Raw genomic sequence first — 16374 nt, 5'->3', positions numbered from 1 at the left:
TGCTTTAAACTTATGTCTTCAACATCTGGCTGAACTTGAAAATAGTAAAAAAAATTGACTTAATTATATATAAAAATGAAACAAGGATTAGCATATAGGCATGCATCATGGGGCCACCAAGCAACACAATTCAGCCTGTTACTTGAAGCCCTTCTATCCCTAATGCCAAGTTCTTAGCTGGGTAGAATTCACTGAGCAACAAGTAACAGAAAAACTAACTCACATTGGCTTAACCACAAAGAATTAGGTAGGACCAGTGACTGAACAAAGGCATCAAGGATGTAGGTTCTATGCCTTTGCTCTACCACTTCACACCTTTAGCTCCATCCTTTATTTATTTATTTATTTTTTTGTTTTTAGTACAGGTGATCAAACTCATGACTACATGCTTGTAAGGCAGGCACTTATGCCACTGAGTTAAATCCCCACACCATGTATATTTGTTAGAAAAAAAGAAAGTGATGAAATATCCTCATATCTTTCCTTGAGAAATTCAAAATAAAAGACAAAATAAAACCAAAAATGAACAGAAGAAAATAATAAAGATCAGAAAACAATCCCTTATGAAACTGCACCATCATTTTTCATATAGATTAACATTTTGATTCTTACATTTCTATAAAAACAGAAAAGACTCAGAGTAGTCTAAGCAACTTTGATAAAGGAACAAAATTAGAGCTCCAACCCTCCCCAATCTCATAACTTATCACAATGTTACACCAATCATGACAAAATGGCATTGATATCAAGATAGACAAATCACAGAAGTACCAATATAAAGTCCCAAAATAGTTACCCACATAATACTCAATTGATTGCTGGCAAAAATGCAAAAGCAATTAAATGGAGAAAGGATGTACTCTTAATAAATATACTGAAATAACTGGATATCTACATGCAAAAAACCTAAACCTTATAGCACATCAAAAATTTCTTAAGACATTTCTTAAGACAAAGGTCAACTTAAAATGGCTCAGAGTGGGTTAGTTAAAATAAAGGCAAGTGTGGCCTGAGTCATTACTTGGTTGAAGTCATTCTCTCTGGCTCCATGCTTTATTACTGCAGTATGAATGTCAGTGGCAATGGGAACACCATGCTTCCTCACTGTTAATGCACAGGAGAAAAAAGAACTGCCTTATCAGGCTGGAAGAAAGTGCTTCTCCAGAGTCTTCACGAAGGCTCTTCCTGAAACCCCACAGACCCCACTGGCCTATGCTTGCTTATCCATAAACAGTTACTGACAAGGGGGGAGTTTACCACAACGTGCTCAGATTAATGACAGGATAGAAGGAGAGTTTGGGGAGTCAGTCGGAACTTACTGCCCAGAGAAATTAAAAATTCACATCTGTGTGCTATTGAGAGGGTTGAACAAAGTTCAAAAATAAATTTTCTTTGCTGAAGACATAAAAAATTTTAATAGGGGAAAACTACAGTTAGGTAGTATTTCTAAATATTCGTCTTAGTTACCTTTCTTGTTTCTGGGACAAAATGTTCAACACCTAAAATTAAAGGAGGAAAGGTATATTTGGCTTACATTTTGTAGAAGTTTCAGCCCATAATTGTTTGGCTCCAAAGCAGGGTGATGTGGCAAACAGGCATTGAAGAGGAGAAACAGTTCATGGCAGGCACAAAACAGCAAAGAGATGACTATAGCTGTTTGCATCTCTTATATCTTATCCAGGCTATTTAGGGTGGGTAGCACTCACACCCTTAATCCTAGTACCCTTGATCCTAGCATTGTACTATGAATTGATTCCAGCATCATACACTTCAGATTAAACAACCTCTGAAAATGCCACACCTATGACTGCATGAGGTATTTTTGGGAAATCTAAATACAAACCATAATATGGCTCCTCTTGCCCTCCAAAGGTTTATGCATATCCTTTCATAAAAAAAAAAATTTAGTCTGTCTCCAAGAGTTTTCAGAGTCCCAACAGTTTCAGCATTGCTGAAAAGTCCAAGTCCAAAGTCTCCTCTGAGATTTAAGGTAAACTCTTAGCTTCAAATTTCTGTACAAATGAAAAGAAAGTTAAACCCTTCCAACATTCAATGGCACAAGATATTCATTTCTATTCCAAAAGTTATGAATGGAGATAACAAAGAATGAGAACAAAGCAAGACCAAAATCCAGCAGAGCAAGCATTAAATCCCATGGTTCTACTTCCAGCATCCCTGGAAATCTGTAGTAGGTTGTTAACTCCAAAGGGCTTGGGGTGGCTCCATCTGTATGGCACTTCTAATGGTTGTAGTTCCCATTGCTTCTCTCTTGGGCTGGCTCAGCTTCCTTCTTGCAGTATTCATCAGACGATTTACATTCCTGGCTTCTTCAAACTTCTGGGATCTCCACTGAACCTTTGGCTTTGCATTCACAGCTTCACACACTGCCCCATCAGGAGCATATAGCCTGACCTCCCAGGCTTTCTTCTGAAATCTGGTTGGAAGCCTCCCTGACCCCACAACTCTTGCATTCTGAATGCACTTAAAAACAGCACCAGATGAATGATGCCAAGATCTGCTCCCTGCCAGGCTTTCTCCTCTCTTGGCTGTAGAAGGGAGAGCCTATGAACCAAATCCTGAGGAACAATTTCTCTAAGCCACAGCCATTCTGGAACATGGTGCTTTGGTGCTCTCTTCTCAAAGCAAGACTCTGAGATTGCAAAGGCTGGAGTTGTGCTAGTTCTTGTATTGCCTTCAGGTCATCTTTTCTTTTGTCTTCTTTTAAAATACTTGACTTTTTCTTAATAGCCTTTTCAGCAACCAATTTCTCCTCTGTTCCATATTTGTAGGCTGAAACTTTACTGAAGCTTCCTTTTTGACCAAACTGAAAATATTTTAAATCATTTTATTGGGCTCTTTACTCTTGAATCTCAACATACATCTGGCTAAACTCCCCAACTATAGCCATGGCACTACCTCAACATTAGATTGCCTTGAAATTTTTTCTTCAAGAGTAATTAGCCTGCCACCCTTAATCTCAGGCTCAGGGAACGTCTCTGGACATGAGCAAAAACTCTCTGCTAAGACATAAAACGCATTATTTGGAGTTCAACAGCCAAAGAAGCCCTTTCCAGCAGAAACTTCCTGAGCCTGGTCTTTCCTGGCAGATTTTCTATTAGTATTCTTATTTTCTGAGCTCAGAACAGTATCTCCTATCAAGTACAGCCTAAAGCTTTCCAGGGCTGCTTTTTCAACCAGCATTGCCAGACCTTTCCAAACTCTTCCAACAAGCCAGTCTCAAAGGTGCCTGAACTACATGGTCAGAGATAGCCTCAACAAGGACCTTACTTCTCTGGCACAAAATTCTGTCCTTTTTACTTTTCTCATTGCTGAGACAAAATACTCGAGGCTCAATGTTAAGGGAGAAAAAGTTCATCTGGCTTATAACTTGTAGAGCTTTCAGTCCATAATTGGCTGGCTCCAAGGTAGTGTGGCATGGCAAACAGGCATCACAGATGAAAAGCAGTTCATGGCAGGCAGAAGATACCAAGGCAACAAATGAGGGATAACCACAGGTTTTTCTATGCCTTACAATTTATCTAGGCTACTCGGGGCAGGTAGTACTCACACCCTTAGTCCTGGCATTGCACAATTCTGGTATCATCCACTTTAGATCCAGCCACCTCTGAAAAAGCCCCACCTATGACTGCATCAGGCTTTGGAAGGACCTCTAAACATAGGACCTCTAAACACACATAGCAATACTGATCTATACTTTTCCATTGTTTCTTGTTCTTAAATTTCCCCTTTTCTCACTCAAGTTAGTGGCCAATTTGGTATTTTACCTAAGGTGAGACGTTTGAGAGAACATGAGTTTCCTGCCCTCTTGTCAGCTTTAGTTTCTTCCAATCCTACTATCTTTTAAAAAATTACAGAGTTTGAGGAAAGAAAAAGAGAATATTATTTGTGGGTGTGCACATGATTTCAGATAAATGGGCCATTTTCCTAAAACAAGGAGATTCACTCTGGCTCGTGAGAGGAAAGGGTGAGTTTTGGAGTTTTCAGAGCAGAGAGACCAGGGTTCACTTTTTGGAACCAGTCCAGGGAAACACAAAATTCAAGGCAGTAACAGCTCCATTGCTTGTTTAGGTAAATGAAACTGAGTGAACCAAGAAGATTTATGTGTCCCAGCAGTCTTGACAAGAAGGTGTGAAGAGCTTGTAGACTGGGATAACAGACATTTAAGTGGTAACATGTGAAGGTAGACCATTTTTTGGTCTGAGAGTCAGTTTTCCACCTCATTGCTGCTAGTTAAGGTATTTTTAAATACGCGAACTGGGAGTAGTATCTATCCCAGTGTTATATTTTAATTCGTTTCATATTAGGATCATGATCTCTCTCTCTCTCTCTCTCTCTCTCTCTTTTTTTTTTTTTTTTGGTACTGGGGATCAAACTCATGACCTTGTGCTTGCCAGGCAGGTGCTTATGCCACTGAACTAAATCCCTAGCAGGATCATGATCTATTTTGAATAGCTTTTGTATTTTCCTAGAGTTTTAAATAGTCTTTTCTTGTGAATTTATTCAGCTTTTTAATCAGTATATCTCCACATTTTTAAAATTAGGGAAATAGTAATTTGGTTTACATTTAAAAACAAGCATTGTGGGAGCTCTGTAGAGACAAGATTGAGGTGGTGGTGGGGGTGGAGGAAACAAGGAAACTCCCAAGTAGGGGATTATCATTTATGGATGTCCTTCCAAGGCCTTATGGGCTCATAGGCAGGACTTTTGAAGCCTGATTGAATAACGGTGCTACAGCTAAATGTGATGCTACAGGTGAGGCCTGGTTGGAAGAGGGAGGTTATGGAGGGGGCATGACTTTGTAGGATGTCTGTTATGGATGATACATTGCATCAGTTTGAGAAATTTAGAAGTTTAACTGACTCAGCAAGAAGCCAGGGTTCTTATTTTGTAAATATCCTCATCCTGTGCAAAGGAGGCAAGGAGATTTAGTGAGTGCTACACCTACCCTGAAGGGAGAGGGTGGCTGGTGTGCAATATAAGAGAGAAGAGGCTTGTTTTTGTTAGTTTTGCTCTGGCTGCTGCCTTGAAGTGTTACCCCTGTGCCACGCCACCCTGCCTTGGAGTCAGTTGATTATTGACAGAAACCTCCACAAACAGTGAGCTAAATAAACCTTTCCTTCCTTCAGTTTGAGTGTCAGGTGTTTTGTCTCAGCAATGAGAGAAAAGTAACCAAGCCAGTGTCTCACCATTCCAACTCCTCTTCTCTTTCCACTACCTGGCCACCATGATATGAGCAGCTTTCCTCTGCCCAAGCCCTTCCATTGTGCCTTTTTCTGTTTAAGCTTACTAAACATGTACTGAAACTTTTGAACTGTGAACCAAAAAACCTCTCCTCTTTTAAGTTGTAGTTATTTTGTTCCAGTTACTAGGAGTCTAAGGCACCTGGCAAGAGATATTGATGTTCTGGGGTAAAGTAGCTTTAGCAGGAATGATAAAAATGGATGAAATCAATACATAATTTGGAAGCACCCTTTCCGACAGTTTTTTACCTACCATAAGAATTTATTGTGTTCCTTTTATGCAGCAGGCATAGTCCTAGTTACAGTAGGGGATAAGACAGAGCTTTTTTTTCCCCTGAAAGAGTTCATATTTTAATGGAGGGAAGAGTTGGCCAGTAGACATAAAATAAAGTGAATAAAATAATTTATATATCTCTAAGTGTTATAGAAAAGAGATAATATGGCAATATAATAAATGGGCAGGATGGATATTTATTTATTTTGTTTCTTTGAGATAGGGTCTCACTATGCAGTTCAGGCTGGCCTTGAATTCCCTATGTAGCCTATGCTGGCCTTGAACTCACAACAGTCCTCCTGCCTCAGCCTCCCGAGTTCTGTGATGACAGGCAGTTTATCTTTTTTTTAATCAAGGGAAGATAGACTTAAAAACAAATCCATCCATTTAAGCATACCATTTGGAGAGCCTTGGTGTTTGAATATACATGTCACCAGCCAGTCAAAATGTAGACCATTTCGGATCTTGGAAAGTTCCTTGTGTTAATTTCTCCCCCCTTTTGGTCTGGTTCCAGGCAACCAGTGACACTGTTGCTGTTAACACAAATTTATTTTAAAATTGCTTACCCTTAAAAAGATCACTTTTGTTGCCACTGGAGAATGAGTGAGAGAGGACTAGATTGAGGGGCATAGGAGGAGCAAGTCTAGAGGAAGCAATGAAATAACTAGTGTTTTCCATGCACTCTCCGTTTAATTTTATTTAATCTCTGCAACAAATTTGAGGAGATCACTCCATTTTATAAATGAGGAAGCCGAGACTCAGGGAGAGTAAGTAATTTGTGCAAGATACCACAGGTAGTAAGTGGTAATCAGGACTCCATGTTGTATGTGTGTGGTACTCCCATTTTATAATAGCAAACACCTCTACATTACCTTCTTCATTCCAAGCACTGTACTAAGAACTTCTATTCCCACAACAACTCAGAAAGGTAAGTATTCTTATTCTAGTTTTCATAAGAAGGAAACTGAGGCCCAGACAGAGTCATTACATATCCTATAAATAGCTAGCAGATCAAGACCATTGAGTTCCGGAATCTATCCTTTGATCATGTCATTGCTTTATTTCACCCCAAGGCTACCCCTTCATGCTCCTATTTGCAGCAGGGTTTTTGTTCAACAGCAGTGCTGTTTGTTTTTATTTTCAAGGTTCTGAAGTCTAGTTGGTCTTCCTTGAACCTCTCTTCTTTTTCTTTCTTCGTGAAGACAAGGAGCCTCTGCCCTCTAGTAGCCTCCTCTTCTGTGAGACATGTTCGATTTCCCTCTAAACCCTATCACAGTGCCTAATCTCCAGTGCATCTCCCCACAAAAGTAAGGGAATACCAAGAGGCTGACTGAGCTCTTGCCTGGTCAGCTCATTTGGGACAGTTTCATACAGGATGGTGTGCACAGGAACTCTACATATGAACAAACAGGTACAGAGAATGTAAATGCCAAACAGAACAACAGACGGATTATTGCATCTGGAGTTTCTGACATAGAGCAGGAGGGGTGAATATTGAAAGGATGTATATTTATAGGATATGATGAAAACAGAGATAAAATTCAAACATTTTAAATTATTAAGCAAAAGACACATTGTCATAAATACTCAAAATACTCTCTCCCTCTCTTCAAAAATACATCCCATTATTCTCACCACTTTATGAAACAGCTCAGGAAAGCCTCTTTCATGGATGTCTTTGGTTGTGCTGTTGTGGTTGCTTTAATATCCTGCATCAATTAATTCTTCATGGGCATTTTGGCTTTGGGAGGAAAAGCCACAAGCAGCATTTTGCCAGATCTGGTGAATGAAGTAGATGAGGCCACAGAAAGACAATCACAAAATAAGACTTCAAGTACTGCTTCAGAAAGCAGAGGAACTATGGGATAAATGAATTCAAAGCAAGGGGAAGTATTCTGAAGGGGACTAGTAGCAATGTGTCTAGTACTATAATAAATTTCCTTATTTTTATTTTAACATTCATTGCATTTTATGAACTATTTTTGGTATTTTTTTTATTTTAAAGAGAATAAAACAAAATAAAGAAGATCAGAACAAAACAATGCAAGCAACACAGGATTTCAAAACAAGACATCATGAAATTAACAGTGGCTACCACAATGTCTCCTGCTCTCCCCAAAGTAGCTGTCCATATCTTCACACACAATGAATTCAAACAAAACAAAACAATATAAAACTGATCAAAACAAAAGAATGAAAGCATTACTGGCCTTCAAAACCAGGCAATAGGAAAATCAACAATGGCTACCATAATGTCTCATGTTCTTTTCAAAATAACTGTCCATATCTTCACACATATTGAAATTAAATAATACAAAACAGACTAAAACAATAAAAGCAAAAAAAGCATTATTGGACTTCAAAACAAGATGACAGAAAACCAGCAAAGCAATGGCTACCATAATGTCTCATTTTCTTACAAGTAGTTGTTCATACTATCACACATAATAAAATCAGTTCTTTTATATTCCTTAGGAGAAGCTCTAAGCATGTATAAGCATGTACATATACACCTATCCTTTTTGTATTAGAGGGAAAAACAAAACAAAACAAAATGCAAGAAAAAAACAAAAAACAAAAGAGACAAATAAATAACATAACAAAGAGCCCAAAACAATAGCAATATAGGCTTCAAAACAAAGTGGTATGAACATAGCTAAGGTTGTTATTTCATATAGTTATCTTGAAAAGAGTTACTCAGTTTACTAAATACAGACATGTAAAATTGGTCTAATCCTACAAATATTAACTGTTTTATTTCAGAGTTTAATAGAATTAGTAGTACAATCATCTTAGCTATCTTAAGTGTATATATAAAGATTTATCTTTATTTCTTTTGCTTTCCTTCTTTTCTCCTTTTCCCTGAGTTATTTTTCCCTTGAAGCAGTTTCTTACCCTTCCACAGTATTTATTGAAGATTTTGTATCTTATTTACTCTTTCAGTTTCTTACATTAGTGAGGCAATACAGTACTTATACATGTGATTGATTTATTTCACTTATGAGTATGGTATGAAGTCACATCCATTTACCTATGAAAGCCTCAGTGTGATACTTCTTTATAGCTGAGTAAATGCTCCATTATATTAAAATATCACATCTTTTTTACCCATTCCTCAGTTGATGGGCATTTAGGTTACTTTCAAGATTTGGTTATTATAAATTGTGCTGCTACAAACATGGGTGCACATATGCCACTGTGTTATGATGTTTTGAATTCTTCCGGGAATATTCCCAGAAGTGGCATAGCTGAGTCAAATGGGATTTGCAATTCCAGATTTTTGAGGACTCTCCACACTGATTTCAAAGTGACTGCACCAGTCTGCACTCCCACCAGCAGTGCAGAAGTGTTCCTTTTCCATCAACAGCCTCTTCAGCATTTGTTATTGGTGGTTTTCTTGATTCTGGGCACTCTTTCTGTATGAGATGGAATCTCAGTGTTGTTTTTAATTTGCATTTCTCTAATGACCAAAGATGCTGAACATTTTTTCATGTACTTATTTGCCATTTGTGTTTCTTCATCTGAGAAGTATGTATTCATTTCAGATATCTTTTTTTTTTGTTGTTGTTACTAGGGATAGAACTCACGACTGGGCACTTGCAAGGCAGGCTCTTATACCACTTGCTAAATCCCCAACCCCTGGATATCCATTTTTGGACTCAGTGTTTGAATTTTGGGGCTCTGATTTAAAAAAATTCTTTATATATTCTAGACAGAAATCCTTTGTCTGAGTGACAGTTGACTAAGATTTTTTTCCCAATTTGTGGGTTTTCTTATCACTCTGTTGGAAATTTTTTTGACATGTAAAAACTTTTAAATAAGATGAGACCCCAGTTATTGATTCTGGGAAATATTTCTCATGCATGTAATCTTTGCATACCCCTATGTATTCAAGATTACTACCTACTTTGCCTTCCAGCAGAGTTAGTGTTTCTGGTTTAATATTTCAATCTCTGATCCATTTTGGCTTTAGTTTAGTGCATGTTTATAGGCATGGACCTACTTTTAGTTTTAGACATATGGAAAGCCAGTTTTTCTAGCACCACTTATTAAAGAGGCTATCTTTCTTCCTGTGAACATGTTTGGCCCCTTTGTCAAAGATAAGGTGGCTGAGTGTGTTTGTAGTTGTGGTTGTATCTTCTAATCTATTCTGTTGATTTTTAGTTCTGTTTTTATTCCACTGGAATACCATATAGTTTTGTAGTATAACTTCAAGTCGGGGACTGTGATACCTCCTGCCTTGCCTTTGTTGTCCAGAATTGCCTTTGCTATTCTAAGTCTCTTCTGGTTCCAGATGAATTTTAGGAATAATTTATCTAGAGCTGTGAGGTATGTTAATGGTATTTTGATTGGAATTGCTTTAAATTTGTATAACAATTTTGGGAGAATGACCATGTTCACAATGTTTGTTCTTCAATGTTTGTTGAGTCTTTCCATTTTCTGTGATTCTCTTCAATTTCTTTTTTAGGGTGTTATAATTTGCATTGAATAGATCTTTTGTTTCTTTTGTTAGATTGATTCCTAAGTATTTCATTTTTTGGATGCTACTGTGAAGAGTGTAGTTTCTGTTGTTTCCTCTCTTACTGAGTTTGTTGTTTGTATAGAGGAAAGCCATTGATTTTTGAGTGTTGACTTTGTATCCAACTATATTATTGAATTTGGTTATTACCTCTAGAAGTCTTTCAATAGAGTTTTGGGGGAGTCTTCTATGTAGAATATCATGTCCAAGAATTTAACTTCTTTCTTTTCTATTTTTATTCTTTTTATTTCTCTCTCTTGTCTAACTGCTTTGGCTAATATTTCCAGTACCATTTTGAAAAGGAGTGGTGATAGTGGATATCCTTGTCTTGTTCCTGATTTTATAGTGAAAGTTTTTGACCATTTAGTATGATGCTGGCTGTTGGTTCCTTGTAGGTGGCTTTTATCAGATTAAAGTAAAGACCATCTATTCTGATTTTCCATAGGGCTCTTATCATGAGTGAGTGTTGGACTTCATAAAAAGCCTTTTATGCATCTATGAAATGATCATGTGATTCTTGTCTTTGGCTCTATTGATATAGTGTATTGTTTTTATTAATTTGCATATGTGGAATCATCCCTGCATTCCTGGAATGGATCCCACTTTGTTGTGATGTATAATCTTCTTGATGACTTGATGCATTCTGTTTGCCAATATTTTTTTGAGGATTTTTGCATCTATGTTCATTAGGTAGTTCTCTTTTATGTTTGAGTATTTCTCTGGTTTTGGTATTAAGGCAATACTTGCTTCCAGGAATGAGTTAGGGAGAATTGCTTCCCTTTCAATTTCATTGAAGAGTTTGAGGAGTGTTGGTATTGTCTTCCTTGAATTCTTATAGAATTCCGCAGTGATTCCATTAGGACCTGGCCTTTTCTTTGTTGGCCAGGTTCTAATTACATTTTCAACTGAAATTGAGTTATTATGCAGTTTTACATCTTCCAGATGCAGTTTTGGTGTTTAGGAATTTGTCCATTTCTTCTATGAGAGTAAAGTTTTTTGAAGTAGATATTGATGATCTTCTATATTTCCATAGGGTTTGTAGTGATTTCACCCTTTGCACTCCTTATTGCATGAATTTGAATTTTTTTTCCTTTTTAAAATAAGGCTGGCTAGGGACTTATCAATTTTATTTATTTTTTCAAAGAATCAATTTTGTTTATTCTTTCAAAGAATCAACTCTTTGATTTATTAATTCATTGTCTTGTTTTCTTAGTCTCTATTGTGTTGATTTCTGCTCTGATCTTTATAATTTCCTCTCTTCTTTGGGATTTTGGTTTGACTTCCCCAAAAGATGTTTGAGATATAGCATTAGGTTGTTTATTTGTGTTCATTCTGTTTTCCTGATGTGGGAAATCACTGCAATAAATTTCTCTCTCAGGACTGTTTTCATTGCATCCCACAGATTCCAGTAAGTTGTATTTGTATTTTAGTTTGCTTGTAGATATTGTTTAATTTATTCTTTAATTTCCTCTGTGACCCATTGTTCAGGAGTGTATTATTTAATATCTGTGTGTTTGTGGAGTTTTTGCCATTTCTTTTGTCATGGCACTATTGCCATGACATAGTGCCATTCATGGCACTATGAATATGCATGGGATAATTTCTATTCTTTTGCATTTACTTAAGCATGTTCTATGGGCTAGTCTATGGTCTGTTTTAGAGAATGTTTCATGTGAAGCTGAGAAGAATGTATATTCTGATATTACTAAGTGGAACACTCTACACAACTACTAAGTCCATGTGTTCACAAGTTTGATTCAGTTCTGTTATTTCTTTACTGATTTTCTGTCTAGTTGATCTGTCTCTGTGTCAATGGGGTATTAAGGTCTCCTGCTATAATTGTGTTATTGCTTATTTGATTTTTTGTTTCTCTTAACATTTGTTTTATATAGCTGGGTGCTCCCATACTTGTGCATATATATATATATATATATATATATATATATATATGATTTTTATCTCTTCCTCTTGAATTTTTCCCCTAACTAGTATATTGTGACCTTCTTTACCTCTTCTGATCATTCTTGGTTTGAAGTTCATATTTTCTGCAAACAACATAGCTACTCCTGCTTTTTTGGGGTTCCTGTTGCATGAAGTATTGTTTTCCCATCCTTTGACCTTCAGTCTATGTGTTTCCTTTTGGGTTAGATGAATTTCTTGTAGATAGCATATGGTTGGATGTTGTTCCTTTTTTTTTTTTAATTTTTCTAATCGGTACCGAGGATTGAACTCATGACCGCCTGCTTCCAAGGCAGGTGCTTATGCTGTTGAGCTAAACCCCCAGTCCCTTGATGTTGCTTCTTGATCCATTCTGCCACTTTATTTCTTTTAACTGGTGAATTGAGGCCACTTACATTAATGGTTATATCTGATATATATTGGCTTTTTTTAATATTATCTTTCTGCTGTTGATTCTTTACCTTTCCCCTTCAATTGTTTGCCTTGTTCAGTGGCTTTTTTCTGTTGGTGTTCTTGAAATCATACTTATTTTTATGTCTATCTAGACTACCAGTTTTCATTGTAGGATTGGTTTGGTGGTCATGAAGTTCTTCAGCTGATCTCTGTCATGGAAGTATCTTATTTCTTCATCAGTTTTGAGGGACAATTTTACAGGGTACATCAATCTGGGTTGGAAATCATTTTTACTTTGGGATCTGAAATACATCACTTCATGCTATTAAGATAGGTGATCTGTCTCTTCTCTCTAACAGCTTTTAATATTATGTTTTTATGTTGAATTTCCAGGATATTGATTATTATATGTCTGTAGATTTATTCTGGTTATGGCTAAATGGAGTCCTATATGCTTCACTTACCTGTATGTCAGTTTCCTTTCCCATGTTGGGAAATTTTCAGCTATTACTTCTGTAAATAGTCTTTGATAGCATTCATTGTTGTCAACTTTTTTGTTCATACCTATCAATTTTATTTCTTGCAGCTGTTGAATTGTTATTTCCTGATTCCTTTTTTTTTTAAAAAAAATTATTTAAAGAAAAACTAAACAAAACAGAAAATGGGTAGAAATAATACATATGTTCAGAGAAAAAATAAACAGTAAGAAATCACTAGTTGATGTTTACATACTGTCCTTTTACAAATAGTTGTTCAAGATACAAAAGTGGAACATATAAAGTTGGAATTCAAACAACAAGACTGCAAACAGTTCTGTTCAACTACCCAACAAAAACTTAGTAATGTGGTTATCAATCTTATACACTTAAACATACATGCAGCTATCCATATCTTCATTTATGTTGAGATTAAACAACCTAAAGCAGGCTAAAATCATTCTGAACAAAGAATAATAGTATTGTTGGATTTCATATCATGACACTCCAGGATCAGCACTGGGTACTGTAGTGTCTTTTTTTAAAAAAAAAATTATTTATTTATTTTTATTTTAAAAAATAAAGGAGATTAAGATAAAAGAGGACATAACAACACAGGTCAGAACAGAACAAATTAAGCAACATAGTGTTTCACCACAGGATAACCTGACATAAAAGTAGTTACCATACTGTCTCTTTCCTTGAAATATTTGAGTATACCTTCATATACTATAGCATCAAACATAACAAGACAGTGTAAAACCATTCAAGAAGATGAAAGTATTACAGGGTATTTAGAACCAACTAACAGAAAATGAACAATGGTTTCTATATTATCTCCTTATCTATAAAAATTTTTGTTTATACTATTACATATAGTAAAATCCAATATGATACACCATGATAAAACTAATGGAGACAGAAGAATAAAAGCTTGATGGGACTTCAAAACAAGATGATATTAAATCAGCACTAGCTATTATAATGTCTTGTTTTCTTCAAAATAGCTGTTCATACCATCACAGACAATAAAATCAAGCAACCCAGAATAAAACCATTCCAACTAATGAATGGAAACATTATAAGGCTTCAAAACAATATAATGGGGAATCATGATTATCACATACTTTTATGTATTTTTACCATTTCTTACACTAGGGAAACTATTGGTATTTATACATGTGAGTTTGATTTATTTTGCTTATGAGTATGGTCTCAAGCTGTGTCCATTTATTTATAAATATCTCAATGTGATCATTGTTTATAGCTGAGTAGTACTCCATTGTATAAAAACACCACAACTTTTTTATCCATTCCTCAGTTGATGGACACTTAGGTTGTTTCTAAGATCTGGCTATTACAACTTATATCACTGTGGTATGATGTTTTCAGTTCTTCTGGGAATATGCCTAGAAGTGGAATGGCTAGATCAAATGGGACTTTCAATGCCAGCTTTTTGAGAAATCTCCAAACTGACCCCCACAATGGTTGCACCAGTCTACACTCCCACCAACAGTGCAGGAGAGTTCCTTTTCCCCACAGCCTTTCCAGCCTTTGTTGTCGGTAGTTTTCTTGATCCTGGCCATTCTTTCAGGATTGAGATGGAATCTCAGTGTTGTTTTAATTTGCATTTCTCTAATGAGTAATGATGATGAGCATTTTTTCATGTATTTATTTGCAATTTGTATTTCTTCATCTCAGAATTGTGTATTCATCTCAGATGCCCAGTTTTGGATTGGATCTTTTAATTTTGGGGTCTGGTTTTTTAAATTCTTTATATGTTTTAGACAGAAGTCCTTTGTCTGAGATTCTTTGTTATTTTTAAAAGATCTTTGCCTTTCTTGTTCACTAGCTGGAATCTTGTCTTTGAGGTCTGAAAGTCTATCTTCACATTCATTCAGGCAGTTTTTGACAGAATTTTTGATTTCCTGGATCGCTCTTTCAATCTGTCATGCATTCTTCTCTTTCTTTCTTATACTGTTCATTCAAGATTTCCATTTTTTGCAGTGCTCCTCAATTTTTTAAACTAAATGGGTTCAGCATTTCTTTTTATTATGTTTATCATTTTTTTCTTTTACCTGGGAGGTTATTTGTGTTCTGAGTTCTTTTATAGCTTCATAGAGTTGTTTTTTTTACTTGAGTTGCTGTCATTTCAGAAGTTTCAGGTGTATGTCTTACACTCTCGTCTATGTCTCATAGGCTTGTTTGGGATGGGCTGGAGGCTTGAAATTACATTTTGCTTTTTTGTTTTGCCATTTTCCTGGGGAATCTGTATGCGAGGTCTCAGTTACTTCCCAGGTTGAGAACGCCTGTCCATAGCAGGGAGTTTCCCCATCTGAGTGGGCAGTCCCTGGTGGCACTCAAAACACTTTTCAAATGGGGGGAATGCTGGGCTTACCTGGAGTACCCCATGTGGCTCTCCAAAGCTTCTCAACTGCTTGAAGTTGCTGGGTGGTAGTCTACCAGGTTCTATTGGTGTACCAAGGCTGAACAGCTAGATGGAGTACACTGTGCAGGTCCTTGGTTCATGCCACATGGTGCAACAAAGCTTCCCAGCTGCTTGGTTTTGCTGGGTGGGGCTCTAATGGGTTCTAAATGAGGTGCCAACATTGCACAGCTAGGTGGAGTACACTGTTCAGGCCTTCCACTTGTATCACTCAGTGCAGGAAGTTTCCCTGCCACTCAGGGTTGCTGAGCAGGGTCCAACCAGAACTTGAGCAACCTACTGACATTTCTGGACTGTAGGGCAGGGCCCTAACAGGTTCTGAACAAGGTGGTGGGCTTGCACAGCCAAGTGAAGTTCACTGTGCAGGCCTTCTGCTCTTTTTCTGAATTGCTAAGAGTAGGAAAATTTATTGGTCAATAGGAATGGGTGATGGGGAATATAAATAGCTCCTGAGAGACAGGAGGGATCTCAAATGGTTTGCCAGTGAGTCCACTCTCAAAGGACATCTTATAGAGCAAAATAATTCACTGTATTTTTTTATCATACCACATAGTAATTAACGACACAGTTCAGCCAGGAAATGAAAATGAACTGCAAATGAACAATTTCTGAAAGTAGGAGACATCTTAGAGAGCATCATATGTGAGAAGAGAAATGTCAATTCTTCTCTCTAATTTTGAGGGGAGAGGAAACAGCTGAATTTGTCTTTTTCCAGCAAGGAAAAAAAAACTCCTCTGCATATGAGGGGATGGGTGAGCCATTTCTAAGACAAGAATGACTGCATTGTGAGATGTGACTCAGCCTGTGGGAACTTGCTAGCTTGAAAGTTGGGCAGCTGGGGTTTGAGGGTGCTGTTTGTGTGTCTGACATGGCAGGTATTTGTGGAATCAGATGTCAGATAGGCAGTAGATGACGACCGGGATGTCACCCAGACAGAGAGTATCACTGCACCTACCCAGTGGGTGAAGGAGTATATTGGCAACAAAAGAATGACTTAGATTTATTTCTCATAATCTAGGTGCCAAGCATCATATCCTCAAAATGAC

The sequence above is a fragment of the Cavia porcellus genome, unplaced genomic scaffold (assembly GCF_034190915.1).
Source record: "Cavia porcellus strain 051 isolate PalLab524CR breed Dunkin Hartley unplaced genomic scaffold, mCavPor4.1 scaffold_8, whole genome shotgun sequence".
NCBI lineage: Eukaryota > Metazoa > Chordata > Mammalia > Rodentia > Caviidae > Cavia > Cavia porcellus.
This window is presented reverse-complemented; position numbering follows the sequence as displayed.